Source organism: Megalopta genalis, unplaced genomic scaffold, assembly GCF_051020955.1.
Source record: "Megalopta genalis isolate 19385.01 unplaced genomic scaffold, iyMegGena1_principal scaffold0091, whole genome shotgun sequence".
NCBI lineage: Eukaryota > Metazoa > Arthropoda > Insecta > Hymenoptera > Halictidae > Megalopta > Megalopta genalis.
The window spans coordinates 182501-190000 of NW_027476160.1; the positions used below are offsets into that span (position 1 = coordinate 182501).

Below are 7500 nucleotides of genomic sequence, written 5' to 3' on the forward strand. Positions count from 1 at the left end.
GAGTATCTTTGACCCGGACTCCTTATTGACTTTCGACTCAGGTCGAAAGCAAAAGGTCCGTATTTCGGACACTCGCCTAAAGGCTTCGTCTCTTACGAGATCGAGAGGCCGTACCTTCTGCCCGGAGAACGTCCCCTTCGGTCTCCTGGCCCGGTTTACTGCGGCCTTGCCGGTGGGTGCGCCCGGCTTGGCTCGCTTTGACTTTTTGGTGACGGTTTGCCAACCGTCACCAGTAGGGTCCTCGACACGCTCGGGTGCCGACTGCACCTTCACGAGTGACGTGTCTCCGACTCGTTCGATTACTTCCACGTTACCGGTGTCCGGCGTACCTTCTACCGTGGGCTCGGTTTTCACCGAGACCGCTCGCGTGGGAGTCACACATCTTTGCAAGATCACACGAGGATTGGCGATATTAATCACCTTCCCGGATCTTGTCTTTCTCACAGACGCGGGGGGATTGACAGCTGCATTTGCAGTTCCCGCGTCTGCGGCGACGGCTTCACTCCGAGTAGGAGCTGGACCCGCCGACTTCGAACGTTCAATTTGTACTTTCAATTTAGATCCCATAGTTAGATCTTTGCCTTCATCCGGTACGCTCCCCGGCCACCACCGACCCACACATTTTGGAACCCGCCATCAGGCTGGGTTAGGGCTACGCACGCTCGGGTGCCGACTGCACCTTCACGAGTGACGTGTCTCCGACTCGTTCGATTACTTCCACGTTACCGGTGTCCGGCGTACCTTCTACCGTGGGCTCGGTTTTCACCGAGACCGCTCGCGTGGGTGTCACGCATCTCTCCAAGGTCACACGAGGATTGGCGATGTTCAGCACCTTCCCGGACCTTGTCTTTTTCGCAGACGCAGGAGGGCTAACAGCTGCTGCTGTAGCTTCCGCGTCTGTGGCGACGGCTTCACTCCGAGTAGGAGCTGGACCCGCCGACTTCGAACGTTCAATTTGTACTTTCAATTTAGATCCCATAGTTAGATCTTTGCCTTCATCCGGTACGCTCCCCGGCCACCACCGACCCACACATTTTGGAACCCGCCATCAGGCTGGGTTAGGGCTACGCACCGGACATAGTCTGCTGACTGGGCCGATTGCTCAACCCAGCCCGCGTCCTCGCCCGTCAGAACCCACTCGCCGAAGCGTATGGTCGTTCCAAGCCGATTGACTGGACCAGGGCTGCTTTTCTCGTCCAGCCTCCCATCTAGCCGAAGCAGAGGCCAAAGGTACGTGTTGGGGACGTCTCACCCGCAGGAGAGGGCCCCCTCAGATCCCAGGATCCTCTTTTCCGACGACAAGGGTCGCCACGCACGGCAAACACGCGGGAGACAGCAGTCGGAGAGGCTGCCTCTTCCTCTCCACCACACTTCGTTCGGTTCGCTGCGTTTTGAGAACACGAGCTATCCAGCGGTACCTTTTTCGTGGAGGCTCAAGTGTGGCTAGGGCACGTTTGCCCCTTGCGGCCTGGGTTGCCCAGGTGATTGGTTGCATCCCGATTTCTAGATCCAGCGGCATGTTGCTACGTGGCGCGCTCAGACAACGAAAATGCGGCATTCCGGTCAGACCAGAAAAACCGCACAACGTGACGCGGGGGACTGCAGCCACAAGTGACAACAGTCCCCCGGTAGGGAGTAGTACAGCATATTCAATGCTGTACATGAACACGCCACAGCCCGTATGCTTAGTTCAAGGGCCTCGCCATTATGCGAAGTACTACATGTACAACGCACTGGCGGTCTCAAAATACCCTCATCGCCGATGCATCTGATGCATCCGTCAACTCGGCAGCATTCACTCCGTCGGCGTGTTGCTTTGTGGCGTGTTCAAATAACGAAAATGCGGCATTCCAGTCAGACCAGAAAAACCGCATAACGTAACGCGGGGGACTGAAGCCACAAGTGACAACAGTCCCCCGGATGGGAGTAGTGCAGCATGTTCAATACTGCACAAGAACACGCCACAGCCCGCTTGCTTAATCACGGGCCTCGTCATTATGCGAAGCACTACATGTACAACGCACTGACGGTCTCTCGAGTGCCTTCATCGCCGATGCACCTATCGACTCAGCAGCAACATTCAATCCGACGGCGTGTTGCTTCGTGGCGTGTTCAGACAACGAAAATGCGGCATTCCAGTTAGACCAGAAAAACCGCATAACGTGACGCGGGGGACTGCAGCCACAAGTGACAACAGTCCCCCGCTAAGGAGTAGTACAGCATATTCAATGCTGTACATGAACACGCCACAGCCCGCATGCTTAATCTCGGGCCTCGCCATTATGCGAAGTACTACATGTACGACGCACTGACGGTCTAAAATGCCTTCATCGTCGACGCATCCATCGACTCGGTAGTAGCAACAACCTTCGCGAGGACTAGTTCGGGGGTCGCCTCTCAACCCTGGGTGGCCACAGACCGCCACCGCCAGTAGATAGGGACAATTATTGCGAATCTGGCCACCACGGAGGTGGCGCAGATATGTTTCCTCGCCATGTTGGCATACACAAAAACTTTAATACCTACCCCCCGACGGAACACCTACGAGGGGTCCGAACGTGGGTAAATCGCCGCCTTCGTTCAACATTCATTAGGCTGGGTACGGAAGACCCAGTCTTGACTCCTTGTCGTCCGTGTAAGGAGTTTTCAAGTTTGTTTTGAGTTGGGTAGGCTGTGCTACCTACTCCAACTGTGTATAGAAGGTTATTAGGAGGGTTTTGCTTTGCCGCTTGACCGCGGCAGCGGGTGCCCGCCACCGCCCTCCGCAGTGACGGCACTCTGCCACATGTATTCGCCCCCTTTCTTCTACACGTCAGCAATGATTATGCAGCGTGCTAGGGTGGCGTATGTTGGTTATTCTTTGCCTATTGGCGTAACTAGGCGGCTGCACATGGTTGGTGCCCGTCTAGCGAAGATAGGCATGTTGCTGTTGGCGTAGCGGAGCTTCGCCAGCTACGGTAGCGGGTGTCAAGCACCTCACGCAAGCACCGCGGCCGTTCAGCTCCACAAAACCGTGATGGGGTGGAATCTGTGATGGGGAAGGATGGGACTAGGCAGGGCGGGTGCCATAGCCCTTTTTGCCGCAAATACAGACTTGCGTTGCCCGGTCTCCGCCGCGTGGAGGCGGGGTTAGTAGATAGGGACAGATGGGAATCTCGTTAATCCATTCATGCGCGTCACTAATTAGATGACGAGGCATTTGGCTATTTTTTTTTTTTTTTTTTTTTTTTTTTTTTTTTTTTTTTTTATAGAGAGGAAAATCTTTTATAGACACCACGGAATTCTTCGACGTGGTAGTGTGGGAATCCTTATACCCACTAAAAACCTCTCTCTTCTCACGCCTAGATGTTATGGCGGAGGACGGCTTTATTTCCTGGTGCCGAATTTGCGATGTTGGGGCCCAGGTTGCCCATTACAGTGGCCGTGAATCGGGCGATCACCCAACGCCCTCCCTATTACCCGGATGACAGATGTTGTTTGTCATCTTATTCCATCTTGTCCAGTTCGTGTGCGATCCCTGAAGGGCCCTCGTAGTTATTGATCTTAAGAGCCCTTTGAGTCCTAGTGCGGAGATCGATTCAGCCGAGAGCGATGCCCACACGCCGCGCCAGGAGATGGTGACCGACGTCACTCTAACAGCTTCCGCCAAAACCCCAAATTCCTGGGCGACGCGATGCCTTAACAGCGGGGTGTCGTATTTAGCGACTTTCCTCGCATGTGCATCATTAAGCGACGTCGCACCGCTAACGACCTGGCTGTCGATGACCCTGACAGCTCCATCCTTAAAGGCCACCAAATCAGGCTTCTGCAGACCCGACTGCAGGACATAATGCGGATTCTCCCTAACCCTCCACCCACTCTGCCTCAGACCAAATGCTACGATTCGGCATATGGCATCGTGTCTGAGTATTCGACCCCCATGAGTCCGGTGACATCCCTGCACTATGTGTGCCGCCGTCTCCGTTACGGCGCACCCAGCACGACACAACACAGGAGCCCCATTCCCACGACGGCCTCTTGATGTTCTTACTCTGGTGGGCAGGGCGTTAATACGTACATGGTGATATTGCACGTAATCCCTGCCGGGGATCCCCGCAGAACAGGCGTCAACCCAAGAGCTGCTATCGATGACTTTAGCAGCCTCACGCAATTCTCCTCCATCGTTAGACTGATGGAGTAAAGATGCCCAGTATTTGGCACGATCCTCAGGCCGGAAGAGCGCCCGACCTTGGATAGTCAGAGCACTCTCCGCCCGTCGAACCGCTGCCACAACTGCCGGATGTTGGGAGGCATCTCTTGCAGCCGCACAGGAGGACCCCGCCATTGATGTTAACCTGGCGTGCATCATACCCGGTATCGATGTTCGAAACGCGGGGATGCCAAGTCCACCCTCCTTGCAACTGGCGTGGAAATACCCAAGTGGTACATCTTTGGGCAGACGCAACCACCTTCGAACGGCCAGCCGCGTCTGTTTATCTAATGCCTTCAAGATTTTAAGTGGGCATCTTGTCAAAACCAGCTGGTGATAAAAACGCGGAATGAGGAAACAGCGCAAGATCTTGAGGCGCTGTTGAGGCTTGAGTGGCGCCTTGGTGATATTGGCCAACTCTCTGTCTAGCTTGCCCCCAGGTTTTTCAATACCCATTGGCGAGATCTTAATGCCCAGATATCGGAAGCCCTCGGTAGGTCCCAGTTGTTTTATAGACCGACCGTTGACCTCAAATTTGCTGGCGGAGAGTATCTTGTACTTCTTTTCTTTACCAGCGATCTGGATGGACATAGCCAGACATTTATCGGAGTTGAATTCCAACCCGTACTTTCGTGCCTCTTCCTCAGCCGTTCGAAGCATGCCCTGCATTCCTGAAACGGAGGACGCGAACAAGATCAGGTCATCCGCATACGCCAGTATATTGACCCTTTGCTCCCTGATAACATAGCCGACCTCCTCGGGTAACACCCTTATCACCCGGTCCATGACGATCGAGAATAGCAGGGACGACAAGGGATCGCCCTGCCGCACACCCCTCGCTACCCGGATCGGATCCGATGTCTCTCCACGGACCTGAAGCACGGTTCGGCTATTACGGTACGTCGCTGTTATGTACCTCACAAAGAGCTCCGGGAGTCCCAATCCCCTTAGTGCCGATGTTATGGCATGGTGACTAACGCTGTCAAACGCCTTGGCCACATCTAAGGACACAACGTGAAGCTGCTTTAAGCAGCTCCGTGCGTCACGAAGGGCAGTTGATAGTACAAGCACGTTCTCAGCACAGCCATCGTGTACTCCTCGTTGCCGCTCATCGATGAGACCGGCTTTTGCCAATCTCACCGCCAAGATTTTATGCAGCTGACGAACGACGACTGAAGCCACACTTATAGGACGGAACTGGGATGGTGTTGAGCTTCCGTCCTTCTTAGGGATAAATACCGTCCTGCTGATGAGGAGCTCAGATGGAAATGCCCCTACCGCAAGGATGACATTATAAAATAAGGTTCTTAGAACTACTGGCACACTCCTCCATTGCCTGCTCGAGATGTTATCGAGACCCGATGCCGAGGAGAGCGGGATCTCATTGGCCTGGATCTCATGGCCACGAACCGGCTCAGCGATCCAATGCAGGTCATCCCTTTCCTGAACTGGATGAAGGTGTTCAATGGGGACAGAAGGACTGGTGAGCATAGGTGTCCAGTACTCCACCATCTCGCCAACGGTTGGTGTTTGAGCCTGCACCGGGCCATCCAGTACAAGCTTGGCCGCGCGAGACATGTCCTTCTTCCAGAGTTCCTGCATGGCCGCATACTCCCTTCTCCTCAGTCTCCACCTCGGCACGGGCCCGGCAGGCGCAGCTTTAGGTGGCCGGAGCAGTGGTGTTCTCCGCTCCTTTACTTTCGCAGAAGGCGTCGGAAAGACTCGTTGAAGCCATCGACAACAAGCACTCGGTGTTATTGGTTCTCGATTAAGAACCGTTCTCGCAAGACTTACGAGTTCCTCCGCTTCATGGGATTTCACCCTTTCGGCCGGATCAATCAGCTTACGGATAGCGTCAATATATTGGCACTGATGTTGCTGTGCCGACGCAGAGTGCTCCTGAACAGGAGTAGGCGAATCCGCCTGTCGATGACTTGTGTCGTGATGTTGAGTGACACTGGAGGTTGAAGGTTGAGACTCAACGGCAGTTCCACGCTCGCGGCATACACCGATCTTCTGTGTAACAAGAGCTTTATACGTCAATTTCTTTCTGAGGCCCTTCAGTCGATCAAGACTGAATTTATTGTCGAAGACCGTCAGCAGATGTTCGTTCATAAATTTGACGTTGCCCTGCACACTCGCAAGCGCCTCAGCCGCCGCCACCATCTCAGTCTCCTCCTGAGTCCACCTAACCTTCTTTACCGCCACCTGCACTCGTTGGTTGGCCTCGTCTGGATGAGCTCTCCTCACATGGACCCCTAACCCGATGGAAGTGGGAAAGGATCGCGAACAATGGGGACATGGATGTAGTGCCCCCCGCGACGCAGGATGTTGTGCGTCGTTACTGGACTGGTTGGGTTTATTTCTCGAGGTCGTCGGACAAACATTCCGATCCACTGTGGCCGCTGTCGTAGGGTCGGCGATCCGAGTGGCCCGAGGGCCCGCCGACAATGGGTCACTTGACCCATAATCTTTCTTTTGATTCTTCGGGCCTACGACAATAGAGCCATGGGGGTGGCAACCCCATGACCCATAACATGCCTCCCTCAAAGTGACTAGAGCCGCCGCCACATTAGCGCGAAGGCAGGCCATTTGGGTGGGCTGCACCCTTACAGCGGCTCATTACTGCTAGGCAGCACGTCGTGTCGCACAGAATTTAGCCGCAATGCACTGAATGGACAGGTCCAAACAATACATCACGTTACCGTCGGGAACCACGAGGAGGTACCTGTGCGACTAGGACGGGAGAGGCTAATGGACCTAACAAGAGGTCTATATTACGCATCACCGTCCCGCGGGAGGCCAAGGCACGGGACCGAGCTCGGATCCCAGCCACGAGAGCCGTTCACCTCGCCCAGGCCCGGCACGTCAGCCAGACCCGCTTCCCGACCAAGCCCGACACGCCCCGCTCCTCAGAGCCAATCCTTATCCCGAAGTTACGGATCCAATTTGCCGACTTCCCTTACCTACATTAATCTATCGACTAGAGGCTCTTTACCTTGGAGACCTGCTGCGGATATGGGTACGAACCGGCGCGACACCTCCACGTGGCCCTCTCCTGGATTTTCAAGGTCCGAGGGGATGATCCGGACACCGCCGCAACTGCGGTGCTCTTCGCGTTCCAAACCCTATCTCCCTGCTAGAGGTTTCCAGGGAACTCGAACGCTTATACAGAAAAGAAAACTCTCCCCGGATCTCCCGACGGCGTCTCCAGGTCATTTTGGGTTACCCCGACGAACACTCTTACGAGGGCCCGAATGGTATGCGGTTCCGCTGCCGGGTTCCGGAATAGAAACCGGATTCCCTTTCGC

The 7500-nt window shown here is 54.9% G+C and overlaps 1 pseudogene; it reads right to left on the reverse strand.

The window, feature by feature from the left end:
* Positions 1 to 7500, reverse strand: part of LOC143262130 (large subunit ribosomal RNA) — a 12135-nt pseudogene that overhangs the window by 2512 nt on the left and 2123 nt on the right.